This window comes from Piliocolobus tephrosceles, chromosome 13 (genome assembly GCF_002776525.5).
Source record: "Piliocolobus tephrosceles isolate RC106 chromosome 13, ASM277652v3, whole genome shotgun sequence".
NCBI lineage: Eukaryota > Metazoa > Chordata > Mammalia > Primates > Cercopithecidae > Piliocolobus > Piliocolobus tephrosceles.
In genome coordinates, this window is record NC_045446.1 from 94,975,937 (window position 1) to 94,994,654 (window position 18,718).

General features: G+C 34.7%; 1 long non-coding RNA gene across 1 annotated transcript; it reads left to right on the top strand.

Annotated features, from left to right (window-relative positions):
* Positions 1-4,903: 4,903 nt before the first annotated feature.
* LOC111540085 lies at positions 4,904-16,987 on the top strand. Its single transcript, XR_002730886.2, has 3 exons — positions 4,904-5,023; positions 6,672-6,827; positions 15,378-16,987. It is a non-coding gene; the product is annotated as an uncharacterized LOC111540085 (long non-coding RNA).
* The last annotated feature ends 1,731 nt before the right edge of the window (positions 16,988-18,718 follow it).

Below are 18,718 nucleotides of genomic sequence, written 5' to 3' on the forward strand. Positions count from 1 at the left end.
AGTATTCACATAGCCTTACATCCCAAAGATTTTCTGCTATGTTATTTTATTTATTTATTTAAGACAGAGTCTTGCTGTCACCCAGGCTGGAGTGCAGTGGTGTGATTTCAGCTCACTGCAACCTCTGTCTCTCAGGTTCAAGTGATTCTCATGTCTCAGTTTCCCAAATAACTGGGATCACAGGCATGTGCCACTACACCCGGCTAATTTTTATTTATTTATTTATTTATTTGTTTATTTATTTATTTATTTATAGTAGAGACAGAGTTTTGCCTTGTTGGCCAGGCTGGTTTGGAATTCCTGACCTTGAGCAATACACTTCGGCCTCCCAAAGTGCTGCGACTATACGTTCTATATTAACTTCTAAAGGTGTTATAAGTTCACATTTTGCAATTAGCCTGTTTTCCACTTTCAGTGAATTTTTGTATAAGCTTTAAAGCTTATCAAAGGCCTGTTTTTATAATTTTTATGTATCCATGTATGCATTTATGTATTATGTACATATATATGGAAGTATTTTTGTCTATAGATGTCCAATGTTTCAGCACCATTTAATGAAAAAGCTATCCCTCCTTTATTCAGTTGCTTTCCTACCTTTTTTTTTTTTAATCAGTTGATCGTACTTTATAAAAACAATTTCTGGGTTCTCTATTGTTCCACTAATCTATGTATCTACCCCATGCCAATAATACACTATCTTGATTACTATAGTTATATATTAAGTCTTGAAACTTAAAATTATTCCTATCACATTTTCCCTTGATTTTCAAAATTGTTTTAACTATTCTAGCATTTATGTTTCCAACTAAATTTTAGAATAATCTTGTCTATATCTACAGAAAAATCTTGCTTGGGTTTTCATAGGAATAGTATAAAATCTTATATCTACATCTATCTACATATATGTGCATATATTAACTCTATATATAATACATAAAAAATTTGAAGATATCATCTTTGTTTGGATTTTTCAATTTGTAAACACGTTCTGTCTTTCACTTATTTAGATCTTCTTTTACTTATTCCATTGGTGTTTTGCAGTTTACAAGTTAACATACAAGTCCTGTACATATTCTGATAGATTTATAAACTAAAACTTTCATCTTTGTTAAGAAAGTTTAAATGGTGTTTTATTTTTAATTTCTTTTGATTACAAGGTAACTACATGTATTAGTCCATTCTCACACTGCAATAAAGAACTACCTGGGACCCAGTAATTTATGAAGAAAAGAGGTTTAATTGACTCACTGTTCTGCAGGCTTAACAGGAAGCATGACTTGGAGGCCTTGGGAAACTTACAATCATGGCAGAAGGTGAAGGGGAAACAAGCACCTCTTACCATGGCGGAGCAGGAGAGAGAAAGAGAGTGAGGGGGAACACACTTTTAAACCATCAGATCCCATGAGAACTCACTCACTATCAAGAGATCAGCATGGGGAAATTGGTCACTATCATCCGATCACCTCCCACCAGGCCCCTCTTTCAACATATGGAGATTACAATTCCACATGAGATTTGGATGGGGACCGGGAGCCAAACCATATCACTACAGAACCTTTGTCTTCTCTCCTACAAGTCTTTAGAGTAGTTCTGGCTTTGAGAGAATGAGACAGACACAAAGTTGGTGTAATATGTTTTTAAATAGGACTCTTTCTTAAGAAGATGAAATCTCCCAACTGCTATAGTAATGAATTATCATCTAATGTCTATATTCACTGAAAGAGTCACCATGTTAGCCAAACAGAGCCATCTGGACCAATCCTTACTGTTATATTAAGTATCATTTTGGAAACTATTTATAGAAATTGGGTCTATGACTTTTTCTGCCATTGATCTCTTTTGAGGAATATGTTCCTAGCAGAGAGTCTCATTTATATAGATTTTTAATAATTCTGAGTTGCATTTAGCACTGGAATGCAGCAAGTTTTGTGAAACTAAATCTTAAAACTAGAAACCTAAGCAGAGATAAAAACTTTATTTTTTTTCTTAAGACTTGGAGACTTATAGTTATTTGCAAGTACCACATAAAATACTTCTTTGCTTTCAGTTACATGAATAAATTGGATTGAAATGTTGCAATTAGAATTTACTGTGAAGAGGTACAATAAACATGTTATGTCATGGTACAATTAGAGAGCAATCACAGTTCTATAGAGATTAGAACCTAAATTTTTCTTTAAAAGGCAAAAAGTAGACAACTAATCACAATTAGCCTTGAATATCCTGTAAATTGTCTGTAAAGTTAAATAGCATAGCGTAGTATGTATCTCTCTAGTGATTCTTCTGAATTTCAAGGTTGTCAACCATTACACAAGACTAAAGTAAAGAACAAAAGGGAAGTCTATATGCTGAAGTCTGGAAACTGAAGCCGTTCTCCCTCTAGGGAATTCTCTGGCCTAACCATGATGCTGACATGAATAAAAAATTTACTTCATTATCTCTTACTATTAAACATATATAACATAATAAATAATTATCTTTAGATGAAAAGTGAAAAAGATATTGGATCAACGTCTTAGAGACCAATTGAGTTTTGTAATCAACCTGATAGTTCCATATATATATTTTTGATTCTGGACACAGTCTAAACATTAAAAGAAGATAAAGAGCTAATTCTTTTCAAGGCTTTAAATTTTGTCTTAACCTTTTCTAGAACTGGAGATGCATGTTGTTATAGAAGGGGTTCATTTTTTATCTTGTTCACCAGCATACATTAATTAATATTTATAAATATATTATTTTCATACATGTCTAAAATAATATTAATTATAACTGGGAATGGAAATTAGCTCTGCATATAAATAAAAGTTTCTAGTATAATCTGGTTATCTGATCAATATTTTATCTCTCTATCTGAAATATATTTTTAAGCTTTTACCCATAGAGTGTTCTACCTGGTTGCACAGTCTTACAAGAATGCTTTTTTTTTAAAATAACTTTGCTTAAGACAGAGTTCTATCATTTCAACCAAGTGCTGCACCCACATACATCAGAATAGTTTTCTGCTCAGATTAAACTAATAAAACTAAAAAATGATATAAACACCATATGGTACACTCAATGACATGGTATTTTTAAAGGAAGGGATATGACACTTTGGGGAATTCCTCTTATGACTTTAAAGATTATTCTAATGGTGTAGATATAGAATACTCTGGTCAACTGGATAAATGCCAAACATTTAAACTCTGTTTGCTAATATTTACATCGCTACCTTTAGGCCAGTGGGTCATCTGCTTTCCTTTCATTTTTTGAGAACTAGTGCTACCCTATGCTCCCCTGAAATTGTGAAATAAACTTATTAAAATGAATGATAATGCATTTGCTGGTAAATTTCACAAAGTGTGAAGGACTCAAACATATTAACAAAATTAAATTATGTATTATTGAGAAATGGTTTACATACTTCCAGAGATATATTGCTCTTGTACTTACGTAGAAGCAGAAATAAAGAGTAGCTCTTCAACATATTAATTGATGTTTCCAGTTTGGGACCATGAAACACTCCAGAAACAGCTGATTGCTTTTTTAAAAAGTCATCTGTCTTTGTTTAGCTAGTCCTACAATAGTAAATTACTCATAGTACACATTTATCACGTTAGCAGTCTGTCCAGAATAACCTCATTTGAAGAAAAGATAGGTCAAGTGCACATTCCAGGGAATATTTTCAAAATAATATGTATTTTCTTGCAAAATTTTAAACAATTAGCTCTTAAGGTCACTTTCATATCACCCAGCTCTGCTAGTTTTGTTCCCCTTCTAACATATCTTAAAAGTATGCTTGTTTTAAAAGTCAAATAAATAAGATCTATGACAAAAATACAAGATAATAGTTGTGACAAAGTATTCTGAAGAAGTAAGTTTCTACTCTAGGAACTGGCAGAATCCTAATCAAAAAGGAGTTCTGTGTTTATCTCTTTTGAATAATTGTACGTTAGTTTCTTCATTTATTTATCTATTATTACTGATTAGAAGTGTACAGAAAGTCATGTCAAGGACTAAAGCAAACTCCTCTCAAAATATTCTTCTTGAATAAACTAGATTTTTAATATTCATTAATATTTATGTGTACAGTGTATTAAGCATTTTAGTATGAGCTTGTTTCATGGTCAAAATAATACTGTTAGAGTGTGAGATTTCATGGCTTCATTTTGGAAATGGAAAAATTAATCTGTGAGCAAGGTTGTGCAGGTTTATTAAAGTTGCATAACCAGCAATTGCTAGAGTGAGAATTAGAAATCAGGATGGTCAGAGTCCACAGTCTGTGATCTGAACCACTCGGAAAGACTGCTTTTTTACACTTCTATTTCCCTTCAAATGGGTTATTAAAGTAAAAGCTAAGATCTCACTAAACGATTGCTTAACAGATATTCTATTAAGTTAATTCATGGCCTTTTACAAAGACAGGACTAAAATACGATTAGTAGAAATTCCTCTGAACAACTTGGCCTTGGGCCCATCCAAGTTTCAGAGACCATGTGAATGATTCAGCCTGTGCTTCATAACTGAGATCCAGAAATAGCTCTGAATCCTACAAAGAACTAAAGAGGTATATTCTCCAGCAGACAATGGGCAATAATGAGTTCTGAGGAGCCATCTATGAATTTTTAAAATATTACAATATTTTTAGCTTATTTTAAGATATAAACATGTTTCCAAAAATACAGATTGTGCTTCTGCTTATTGATTTATTATCACTTGGTGGTCTATCAAAGGTCTTCATAGACTCAATAAATTCTGATGTTTTTTAAGTTAAAAAGCAAAGGGAGTTTTAGCAAAAGCACAGCCTCCCAGAGTACAGAGAAATGATACTAAGATTACCTAATAGGGTTATTGAGGAAGTATGTGTTAAGAAACATGTACTTCTGCAATTCTTAAGCAAGAGCTACTGAGGCCAACCAACAAGAAACTCTTGTCAGGAACCTGGCATTATGTGAATTTATCCGGTATGCTTCCTGGAGATCACTTGACTCTAAATACAAGTGACAAACATCACCTTGTGTTTTCTGAGCAGGAAGGAAAGGTACAAGCTAAAATGTGTTGTTATGATGCTAGTTGGCTTTGAAATTACTTTTTAAACGAAACTTGCTTTTGATGAGACCTAATCTGATATTCATGCACAAAAAGTGAAGATATAGCAAGTATACTTAAAGAGAACTATAACTTAGAAAGCAGAACATTTCTATTTATGTTTGTAGAGACTAGGAGAGATGATTGTCTTAGAAGTGATCTAAATGCACAGAAAGTAAGTGCCCAGTTTCCGAAGAAGAATAAGAGACCTCAAAAGCCTTTATTAGAAAATCCTTGTGCTCTTTTTATGAAATGCCAGTGAAATGGAAGATTGTCATAACTTTAAATCAGAATAAGAATTTAAGGAATGGAGAAAAGCAATGATGAAAAAAAGGTGTATATCAACCTTTACTCTGAAATTTTCCTGTTCTTTGGAAAACGTCAAATTTTATGTGCATATTACTTGAGCTGAAATGTAAAATCTTAAGGTTTATGCTGAAGTTTCCTATGACTCTAATGAAAATTTAGAATGTGAATAAGAACTCTTTAGAAATACTTTCTATTGTTATAGCTTCAATACATTCTAAAAATTGTTTTTACATAACATCCATGGCAAGAAGAATTGTCTATACTAATCATCACATTCTTCTTCCATACTTCAGTATGAGAACACAACAACATTATTTTCTAATATTAAGGTCTATTTATTGATCCTCAGCATCATTATTACAGTTATCTAATCTTTATCAAAAGCACACTGTGCACAAAAACTGTTCTGATATTTAACTAATTTCCAAACATCTTTTTTTTTTTTTGAGACGGAGTGTCGCTCTGTCGCCCAGGCTGGAGTGCAGTGGCCGGATCTCAGCTCACTGCAAGCTCTGCCTCCTGGATTCACGCCATTCTCCTGCCTCAGCCTCCCAAGTAGCTGGGACTACAGGCGCCCGCCAACATCTTAAACCATTCAAATATAGTTTCTGTTGAGTATAATTTCACTTTTATAAAACTCAGTTGAGAATTCCTTGTTTGCATATTTGTTTTACTTGTTTACATTTGTTTTACTATCATATGCTATATTTTCTCTATTGTGCAAACCAGGGAACTGAGAGTTTGCAGACCTTGGCTACCACACTCATACCTAGGATCCAACATAACAGAGTTTCTGAATTTATACCAGAATCAATACAATACAAAGTATCTAGTACACAGTAGGTACTCAATAAATGCCTGTGAAAATGGAAAAAAAATATTTACATATAAACAGCAATTAAGGTAGAAACTTATTCATTTGTGAAGTTATCAATTCTTCAGATAATTTGGAAGGGTATTGTCAAGTGATTTATCCTGATTTAATTTTCCTTGTAAGCATTTTTCCCTATTCTCAAGTTCTAGCATTCACATAATTTCTCTCTGGAACAGATCTGTCTTTTTAGCTCATCATGTATTTTTCAAATAAGTTGTAAATTGTTTTACTTATTTTATTGTCTGTCAGTTTATTTCTCTAGTAGTCTCTTACTTTTATTACTTGACCTCACTGTGCATGTATATACCAGCACATTCTCAACCCCTTTCCCTGTTTAAAAAATTGGTTACAGTGTGATTTGGATTTGAAGCAGTAGATAATATACATGCAACTGAAACATTTTTCCTTTTCTTTCTAGCTACAGTAAAGTCAAAGTCTATACACCAAAGATAGAAAAAAAAATGAGAAAAATAAGTGGAAAGAATGAAGCAAAATGAGAGCCATGAAAGATACAAAGAGGTGTATTTAGAAAGTAGAAGGATCAAGACATTGTGTGCCTCAGAAAAAAAGGAAGGTAAACAGCAGTCAACTATATTTTTTAATTGAGATTTTCTTATCTAATCAGAATTATCCATATAGGGAAATGAATCAGGAACTTGGTTGCCAGACGCAGAGAAATAGATAAGATTTTCCTCTAGTTATAAACTTGTGCTTTTGGCCTGATTAGCAGCAGATTGAATGATGGCCCTCCTCAAAAGGTATGTTCATATTCCAATCCCTGAAAAATGTAAATGTGACCTTGTTTAGAAAAAAAGGGTCTTTACAGATATAATTAAGTTAAAGATTTTGAGATGGAATAATTCACCGGAGGAGAAGATATGAAACAGAGGAGAAGAATCTCATGTGAAGAAGGGGCCAAAGATTGGAGTTATATAGGCACAAGTCAAAAGGCTGAAGCCATCAGAATCTGGAAGAGGTAAGGAAGGATCCTACTCTACAACCTTCAAAGGGAGGATGACTTTGCTGACACCTTGATTTTGGACTTCTGGCCTCGAGAACTGTAATATAAAAAATTTCTGTTGTTTTAAGCTATCAAGTTTATTGCTATTTGTTAAGAGAGAAGTAGGAAACTAACGATATATATACTCCTTCGTTAGTGACAGTTATGAGGTAAGAAAACAAGATAATATGAAAACTGCCATATACTAATGATTTTTTTCTGTCCACATACCCATCTAAAGCAGTTCCTATTTTTGAAGGTTCCTTTCCCTAACACATACACACACATACACACACACACACACACTACCACCACCACCAGCACACCAGAATTAAACAAAGTACCACACAGTGAAAGAGACTAGAGGTTGAGAGGGCTTCTAAAATTTAAAATGTGAACATTGAAACACCATCTTTGAACCTACTTGATATATAGCAATTCAAAATGGAAAATTGTTGAAAACACATGGTGCTATGTTAAATGTAAAAGACCATTGATAACTGATGCATGAGTTCTCTACAGTAAAGCAAGTCACTTCATATATTTCTGCTTGGAAAGGAAAAATAACATCATCAATACTATAAAAAATGAGATGGTGATAAATAATGCTTGAGATTCTCTTTGGTCCATCAGCTGCTTTCAAGAAAGTTGAAATGATTAATGCTAAGTTTAGTATGAGCTTGACAAAATATATATACAGATTACATTTTTTAAGTGAATAAACTTGGAGTTCTTATTTTTCTTCTAATTCTATGTGCAGTTTTATCCAGAATCAGCTTGGCTCTAGCTGGAAGCAATTAAGAATATGCACAAGGGCTGGGCACGGTGGCTCACACCTGTAATCCCAGCACTTTGGAAGGCCAAGGCAGGTGGATCACAAGGTCAGGAGTTTAAGACCAGCCTGGCCAAGATGGTGAAACCCTGTCTCTACTAAAAATACGGTAATTAGCCAGGCATGGTGGCAGGTGCCTGTAATCCCAGCTACTCGGGGGGCTGAGACAGAGAATTTCTTGAACCTGGGAGGTGAAAGTTGCAGTGAACTAAGATCACGCCACTGCACTCTAACTTGGGCGACAGAGTGAGACTTAGTCTCAAATAAATAAATAAATAATATGCACAAAGATTTGAAACTCTAGGAAATTGTTTGTATCTCTCATAGATTTCAGCGAAGTTAAATTGTGCATTGGTCACAAGAGAAAACTTGTCATGGTGACCCATATAAATTACTAAAATTGCTTTCATTTGGGAAATAGGCCTCGTTAGTTCTGAATTTTACCTTATGATTATGTCAAGTAGCCAAACATCATTGCTTATACTAAAATAAAGCTCTAGGTACTATTACTTTTAATTAAAAAAACCCAATGATCCTAGCATATTACTTTAGTTATAATCTCAAATCTAGTACCATATATAAGGAAAGCCAAGATATTACTTATACTTCCTTCTTATGAAATCATCATTAAAGGCACATTTATAGATAATGGGAACTGAGTCAAGATGTTCAGCCTGACAGTCCACTCCTATCTCCTGGGCCCAGATGCCAGTCCTTTAGCTCTTCAGGGGAAAGAAAAATATGCACTCACTGCTGATACCCAAAACAGCCTATTTGCTTATAAGCTTCCAGAACACCTTTTTCAAATAGCAGGTAACATATTCTTACAACTTTCTGGGAAGAGAAAAATACTCAAGAGCTTTGATGCTTATCTAGTACAATTTCTTCATTTAATTAATAGAGAAACTAGAGAGCTTGAGGGCTGAATTAATGTCTCAGACCTCAAGTTTCAAAGTACAACCAACTTTATCTAAATTAGTATTACACTAGAATTTCATGAAGAGATAGAGTATAGTACAGCCATAACTGTAAAAACATGTACACTTGCCAAAAAGGAATTCTCAATTTGCAAATATATGTGAGAACAAAATATTAAAAGAAGAGTCAAAAAATAGGTAAAAGAATACAAAATAGTAGAAAGATATCTTGATAGTTCAACAGAGCTTTATTTTTTTTTATCTGCTATTTTCCTAGCACTGTATTACATTCTCAGGCCCTCCCAATGAATTAAACACTATCTCCGTCCCTTAGAAACACAAAACATTATGGCAGACACTAGTGAACAATTATTTTGTAAACAGAGATAGAGAATGGTATGAAAGAAGAGGAAGGACCAATAATTCCATCCTGGGAAGACTGGGAAAGACAGTCTACTGCTGGAAGCTAAATTGAATCAAGATCAATAAATGGAAGATAGTTTGATCAAGAAAAATAGGAGGAGATTACCAGAAAATTAAAAAAATATTTAAAAAAAAGTGCAAGGAGGCTATCTCTGTTTCACCTCCAGTCATATTCCAAGGCATTCAGAGGATCTGCTTGTCTAGTTAAGCAGCCTGATCCACTGCATCCTTCCTAGGCATAGATTGTGGTACAGTAGGGGTCTCTACACTCCATATGGAGGAAGATTTCCAGGCACTCAGAGCACCAGACTGTCTGGATCAGCAGCTTGAGATGACCCACCCTTTGTGTGATGATATCCTGGTACAGGGGAGTCCTCTCTGCTTCATGCCTAGACAAATCTCCAAGCATCCAGAGAACCCACTCATCTAGTTCAGCAGCCAGAGATACCCCACCCTTCCTAGGCATTGATTATAGTGTGGAAAGATCCTCTTTGCTCCGCATCCATGCAGATATCCAGGTATTCAGAGTACCAGCTCTCCTGGATCAGAAACCTGAGGTACCCCATCTTTCCTTTGCAGAAGTCCTAAGGTGTGTGTGTGTGTGTGTGTGTGTGTAGGGGGATGGGGGCTCTCTGCTACACACCTAGGCAGATCTCCAGTCATTCAGAACAACTGCATCCCTGGCTCAGCAGCCTGATATGCCCCACTTCTCCAGCTGCATGCTTGGGCACAACTTGGGCACTTGGTGGCCACTCACTGGATTCTCCCTTTTGTGTTTGTTCTTGTGCCAGCCATGGGGGTACCTGTAGGTGGAAATGCCCAGTTTGGGCATTTCCTATCATGTCTCCTACCTCTCCAGAGCTGAGCAGGATACTCAGACCACTGTGCATCCCATGAATCAGCCCACTGCCTGAAGCAACAGAAAGCTTCTGGCACTAAACATGGATCAAGTATATACCCAACCACAGTGGCTATAGCTAGCTTTTACACATAAGTGTGATCTAGTGGCTTGTAGGTCAGTCTGCACAGACCAATATAAAACCTGCCAAAAGAAATACATACAGCTATAGAAGCAAAGCCAAAAGACCCTACCCAGCATTCTGTACAGTAGTACCCCCTGGGGAAGGAGAAGACAAATAGAAAAAATAATATTATAGAGTAAGAAAGAAAAAGAAAACTCTTACCCAAACAAAAAATAATTTTAAAAAATTAGAAGGATAAGCATCTGCAGATGAGAAGGAACCAGTGCAAAAATTCTGGCATCACAAAACATCTGAATGTAGCGACACCATCAAAGGACTTCACTTGCTCTCCAGCAATAGTCCCTAACCAAAATGGAAACTCAGAAATGACAAACAAAGAATTCAAAGCATGGGCTGCAAGGAAATTCAATGAGATCCCAAACAAGTTTGAAAGTCAACACACACAAAGACTCTTCTAAAGTAATCCAGCAAGTGAAGGAAAAGATAAACATCTTGAATTTCAAAATACAATTAAAGGCTTTGTCAATGGAGTCAACCAAGTATACGAAATAATTTTAGAGCTTGAAAACTGGTCTTTTAAGCAAACCTAATCAAACAAAAATAAAGGACAATAAATGTTTTTTTTTTCTTTTTTTTTTTTCTCCCTTTTTTTTAAAGTGCAGTGGCATGATCTGAGCCCACTGCAGCCTCCATCTCCCAGGTTTCAGCTATTCTTCTGCCTCAGCTTTTTGTATTTTTAATAGAGACAAGGTTTTGTCATATTGGCCAGGCCGATCTTGAACTCCTGCTCTCAAGTGATCCACCCGCCTCAGCCTCCCAAAATGCTGGGATTACAGGAAATAAAATTAAGGCAGAAAAAAAAAAAAAAAAAAACTCTTTGAAATGCATAAAAACAAAGACACAACATACCAAAATCCCTGGGATTCTGTAAAAGCAGTGTTAAGAGGAAAGCTCATAGTGGTAAACACCTACCTCACGAAGTCAGAAAGATCTCAAATAAAGGACCTAAATTCACCCCTAGAAGAACTAGAAATAAAAGGACAAACTAACTCCAAAGCTATGAGGAGGAAAGAAAGAACTAAAATCGGAGCAGAGCTAAATGAAATTGAGACCATAAAGTCCATGCAAAGAGTCAACAAAACCCAAAGGTGGTTGTTTGAAAGGATGAACAAGATCATTAGACTGCTAGCTATATTAACAAAGAAAAAAAGAAAATCCAAGTAAGTACAATCAGAAATAGTAAGGTGACATTAAAACTAATAAGTGACATTATAACTATAGATGACATTATAACTAATCTCAGAGAAATACAAAAAATTTCAGGGACCAATTCAAAAACTTCTATACACACAAACTAGAAAATCTAGAGGAAACGGATAAATTCCTAGAAACACACAATCTTCCAAGATTGAATAAGGAAGACATTGCAACCCTAAACAGACCAGTATCAAGTTCTGAAATTAAATCACTAATAAAATAAAAACTACCAGCCAAAAAAAAAAAAAGCTCCAAACCAAATGAATTCACAGCCAAATTTTATTTATTTGTTTGTTTGTTTGTTTGTTTGTTTGTTTATTTATTTATTTATTTATTTATCTAAGACAGAGTCTTGCTCTGTCACTCTGGCTAGAGTGTACTGGCAGCAATCTCAGCTCACTGCAACCCAGGTCCAAGAGATTCTCCTGTCTCAGCCTCCCGAGTAGCTGGGATTTCAGGCATGCACCATCACACTTGAATAATTTTTATACTTTTATTAGAGATGGGGTTTTGCCATGTTGACCGGGCTGGTCTCGAACACCAGGCCTCAAGTGATACGCTGATCTAAACCTCCCAGAGTGCTGTGATTACAGGCATCAGCCACCCTGCTCGGCTGTCACAGCTAAATTCTACCAGATTACAAAGAAAAGCTGGTATCAACTCTACTGAAATTCTTCCAAAAAATCAAGGAAGACAATTTTTTTCCCTAATTTATTCTGTGAAGCCAGCCAGCATCACATTGATAACAAAACCTGGCAAAGACATAATGAAAAAGGAAAATTACAGGCCAATATCTGTAATAAATGTAGGTGTAAAAATCCTCAATAAAATCCTAACAAGCTGAATCCAATAGCACATCAAAAAGTTAATGCACCATGATCAAGTCAGCTTCATTTCTGGGATGTAAGTTGGTTCAACATATGCAAATCAATAAATATAATCCACCACATCAACAGAATTAAAAGCAAAAATGATATGATCATCTCAGTAGACACGGAAAGCTTTTGACGAAATTCAACATACTTTCATGATAAAAACACTCAAGAAACTAGGCATGAAAGGATCATACCTCAAATAATAGCCATCTATGACAAACCCACAGCCAATATAATACCGAACTTGGTTGATGGAATCATTCTCAACCCAAACCTCAACATCATGCAATACACACAGGTAACAAACCTGCGCATGTACCCCTGAATTTAAAGTTGAAAAAAAACCCAAAAGGTTTAAAAAAATAAGGTATAAAAATACACCCACTGAAATATAAAACAGTATCAAGTTTACAGAAATCTACAAGTATGTTTTTATCCACTGGGGTTAAGTTGTAAGAAATTGGGGAGATGAGTGTATTTTGGGAGATAATGGCTAGTAATGATGGCTCTTGCATTCTACTCTAAGAAGTGTGGCCTTTAAAGTAAAAGTAGTAGTTAGCACTAAAGCATTTATGCTAGAACAATTAAATTCCCAAATTTAAATCTTAGATAGTTCATTCTGAAAGCATTAATTGAGGCGGGTTCAAAGAGAAAGAGATAATATCAGATAAATCTAAAAGGTAGAGCTGAAGTAATAGGCTCAAGTGGGAAGTAAAATCTGAAATAAATCAAAAATTAAGTTGTAAATAATTTGGTGGACATGATAAATAAGAGAGAAAGGGGAAACTCTTGATTAATTTCCTTTTCTGAAATACTTGAATTAATGAGTACAGTCATCTACTAAGTTGCGATGCCCACGAGAAAAAAAACATGCATGCTGTAGGTGATGGTGAGTTTGTTATTAGCTTTACTTTGAGATTATTTTAGGACATCCAAATTAAGATGTTCGCAGGATTGAAATATCTGCACATAAGAGGGGCATATGTGTCTGAAGATCAGGAATTCAGTCAGGGATGGAGATTCAGATTTGTGGGTCACCATGATGCAATTGGTAGTGAAAATAATCAGAGAAATAGAATGACTCATTATGTAGGATAAGATTAGGATTGAATAAAATCAGAATCTCAGTAGACACCAAGACTGATCGGAAGGCAAGAATACTAGAACACAAGGAGATTGAGAACAATCTGAGACTTAAAAAAAGATCAGAGAATAGGAGGTTCTTAAAGACAGAGAGGTCAGGTAGTAACATTTTTTAAGTCATTTGTGATTTTTTAAGTGACATCAAGATTAATGTCATTGGAAGGATTACATTGTTTCTGGCACAAGAGTGGTTATTGGTGACTTCACAAGAGCACTTTTAATAGAATACAACAAATATAAAATATATTATTGGAAACTAAGTGAAGATTTTCGATTTTATAAATGGTGAATTGGCAACAGGCATTTCTGGTCTCTCTGGAAACCCAACTAAAGTGACATTAAGTTATTTTTGAAGATATACAAGCAAAAAAAATCAAATGAAGCAGATTTTAGTACATAAAATGTTACTTTTGGAATATAGAAAGCATATGGATGAATAGTAACTGAGTGTATACATGAAAAATCCAGAACATGACAGTTGGGTAATGACAATTTTTAAAAATCATGATTTATGGTACAGAACCATGGAAAGTGTCAAAAATTGGAGATGCAAATTACCTCTGAAAGCAAAGTGTGAAGTGGGACAGAAAACAAAAGATTTATTGAAATTGTCTTTAGGAGCAGATAGTCGCCCTGATGTTCTCCCCAAGTCCATCAAACTAGTCAATTGCCCTTTCTGGAGCTCTGCAGGAAAAAAAAAAAAAAAAAAAAAAAAGGCTTATTCTCTGAAGTTGTTGAATTACAGAGACTGTGAATTGCAGACATCTGGACTAGCTAAGGTCAAAGATGAGGCACCCCCTGGACTCATGGAACCAGGTGATTGAGAGTGCACTGAATGGAGGTCCTCTTGCCCCGATGGCTGCCTGCGTCCCACTACTCTGGCCTCTATGCTTTTCTGTTGTTGGCAGATGACCAGAGGATTTCTTTCTGAGGAAACTGCCCTGTAGAATAGAGAACTACAAATTCCCCGCAACATGAAGTTTACCTACATAACAATCCTGCACAATGTACCCCAAACCTAAAGTAAATGTTTAAAAAAACTTGTACCCTACCTAAATACAAATTTATGATTAAACAAGCCATTACCACATACATAAATCTTCCTACTAGAATGTTAGGGCCTACTTCTTATTTCGATTGGACAGCCAAGGATCACCAGATATTTGAGAACCTCCTTAAAAACAAAATACAAAAAAATGCACATGAAAATCCAAAGATAGAAAAATGAACAAATAAAACATCGGAGATCATATGGGGAATAAAGCCCCCTCATATAAAATTATAATTCTCATCTACAAAGCTAAAAATACTCTATTACGTCTATGATATGAGAGTATTCAGAGAATGTGAATTTTTAGAAACGTGACATTTTTTGACAAAAATAAAAATAAATGATTGAAATGTTGAAAAGCAATGAATGGAAAATTTTACAGGTAAAAAAAGAAAAATGATTTTAAAATAATAGAATTCTAAAAAGTTAACAACAACAACAACAAAAGCTCAGTCTAAAAGGCCAACTAATGAGTTCCACTGAGAGAGACAATGATGGGGAGGATATTATGAAAGCATCACTTAAGAAATTTTTCCAGAGTAGAATGATAAGATTTTCCACAAAAAAGGGTCCACTGAGTATCTACAATGTGGCTCAAATTCATCAATACTCATAACTACTCTTCATCCTTATACAATTTCAGGACGTTGGGGAAAAGTCCTAAGAGCATCTGGAAAGAAAAAAAAAAAATGGGTTACATACAAAAGGCTTAAAGGATCACATACAAAGGAATAAAAATGACTTCTTATTTCCAACAAGCAACACTGGAAGCTAAAAAAGAACTGGACAATAGATTCAATTTCTGAGGGAAAGTCTTTTCTCTCCTGGAAGTCTATGAATCTCACTGCGAACTAAATGCAAGGATAAAACGATATTTTCAAACATGCAAGGGGTCAAATTAACTTTCTCTGTGCACCTTTTTTCTGTGCTGTAGAGTAACTATAGAACATTGTTGAAGTATATATTTCATAAAAAATGAAGAAATAAATTTAGGAAGGACCCAGGAATCAGGGCATTTAAAACAAAAGGGTGTAAAGAGGAGACTAGAGAAAAATCCAGTTTAGACTGGAACAAGAGGAGTAAAGATTTCAGGAGACATGTTTCAAACACACACATGTACACACACACACTGGTTTCTTTGTAGTCAAATACATAAAAGTAATTCATCAGCTCTTCTTGTGTGCATGTGTGTGAGTGTATATGGTAGTGCAGGAATGTGAAAAAGAGCCACATCCTCATTCTTCAAGCTAAGAAACCAAAAGATACTCTCTAAAAATATTTAAAACCACCAAGTAGCAGTGAAAACTCATTATTTGAAATATACAGTTTAAATGGTTTGTATGTGTATGCATACTCTATGGGAAATTACACTGGAATATTCAAAATTCAATTCTTGACATGAGACATCTAAAGTTTTATTATACATTAAAAATGGTAAAGCATACATATTAAATATCTCAAAGGACAACATAAATTTTCAAAAAAATATACTGGAATGAAAAGAAAATAGCTATGTAATAATTTTCACCAAATCATAATATCAACAAATGTTGAAAATAATAATTCTTATAAATGATATAAACATTATTTTCCATATTTCAGGGAGCTTATTCCACTTTACTTCCTGGAAACTCCTTTTTCACTCATCAGTGTCAGTTCTCTTCAGAGGCAGATATTATTAAATGAGTGTCAATATCTGTTCTCTAATTTTTCTCTAACAATAGAAGTTCTGATTTTTATGTAGGCATATGGCTTTCCAGGATATGTGGTAAATTCACCATCCTTGTTTGTCACTAAGTTGGGATCAATAGACTTTAAAGAGAAGGAAGAGAAGGGCCTTGTGACAATTACTCTTATGTTTCCATTTGATGGGCTCATGAAGTGAACAGATATTCGATTAAACATGATTCTGGACATGTCTGTGAGGGTGTTTCTGGATGACTGAGATTAACATCTGAACCTGTAGACTGAGTAAAGTCATTGATACTGCCCCGGTCCTCCACCAATGTGAGCAAAGCTCATCCCATCTGTTAAAGGTCTGGATAGAACAAAAGTCTGGGCAGCAAAGAATTCACTCTCTCTGTCTCATGGTCTTTGAACGGGGGCATCAGTACTCTCTTGCCTTCAGATTCAGACTGACACTTACACTTTTGGCTGTTCTGGTTCCCACGTATTTTGAGCCGCAGTTCTTGGTACTTCCCAGCCTTCATAATAGTGTGAGCCAATGCCTTATACTCTCTCTCTCTATCTCTGTGTGTGTGTATATATATATAATATATATATAATAAAATATATTATACATAAAATAAAATAAAATATTAAAATAAATGTATATATTTTAATATTTTAAAGTATACATATTATATATCATATATTACATAGATAAAATTTATATTTAATATATAACATATATTAAAATATATTTTAATATATTAACATATATAAATGTAATATTTTTAAATGTATTGAATATTTTATATTTAAATTTATGTTACGTATAAATATATAAAATTTAAAAATATATAAAATGTGTTCCTCATAGAACTACAGGGACAAATCTTTCAAAAGAAGGGTTTGACCTTTTTGGCCAGACGCAGTGGCTCACACCTGTAATCCCAGCACTTTGGGAGGCTGAGGCAGGGGGATCACAACGTCAAGAGATCGAGACCATCCTGGTCGACATAGTGAAACCCTATCTCTACTAAAAAATATTAAAAAAAAAAATAGCCGGGCATGATGGTTGGTGCCTGTAGTCCCAGCTATTAGGGAGGCTAAGGCAAAGAATCACTTGAACCCGGGAGGCAGAGGTGGCAGTGAGTTGCTATTGTACCATTGCTCTCCAGCCTGGGTGACAGAGAGAGACTACTTCTCAAAAAAAAAGAAAAAGAAAAGAAAAGGAAAACAAAGAAGGGTTTGACCTTCTTTATGCTGAGTGAGTGTGAAGGATGGAGGTCAAGCAGAATCTTGATCTATTTTGGGGAAGTCAAGGCCAAGATAAGTTAAAAGGAACCTGGTACAAAGCACCTTCAGTGGCTTATCTTTCAGACCACCTATCTTTGAAATTCTTTTTATGAGGGAAATAAATAAGCTTTTGTTTTACTTAAGTTAATATTATTTTTATTTTTATTTGTTTTGCCCCTCATAATTTAACCTCATTCTTAATTATGAATTTCCTAAAATAGTCTCATAAAAATGAATGTTTTTGATACTTGGTTTAATTAAACAAGATGATATGTTGTCAGATTCTCCAATGCTGCGCTTTTCATAATATGTTCTTTTCAGTCTCCTGGAGGCAAAGTCATTTTATAATGGAAAAGATAATGTTAATAAAGCTGCATGATTCAGTGAGAACATAGACTGTTTCTTTCTGTTAATGAACCATCTTTATACTAACAATGATGTAAATATAAAGATGTAAGCATAATCGTGATGTCTACACAGGGCTATCCAGAAGGTAAAAAAGGAATCAAATGCTGAGTTGGTAAAGCTACTTACCCAAAAAGCCACAGTCATAAGGACAGTATAAGGAAAGTGGCTGTGTCCAGCTGCATCACAGTCCTGGACATCACCACCAGTAGAGCGCAATCCATTGTTCCCAGTGTGAGGACAAAAAAAATTTGAATCGTAACACTGGAATAAGAAATATTCTTCTGTGGGCCCAGAGGTTGTACTGCAATTAAAACATGGAGCTGATGGTGTAGCAGAAATCCTGAAAATAAGTACGGAGAGTGTGGGGATGGGAGTCCAGGTATGACAGAATGATGCTGAACAGCTTGCCTATCAGTGTCATGAAGTAGAATATCAAGAGAACTATAAAAAAGAACTATTTCCAGAGGAGGTAAATTAGAAGGACCCAGTAGAATACAGTAATTTTCAGGACTTGTATTGATATTTCCCATTATTATTCATTTTCTGTTACCTGAGGAAAAAAATCATATACACTCAAAAGAAAAAAAAATCACAGAGAAGCATGGAAAATAAACA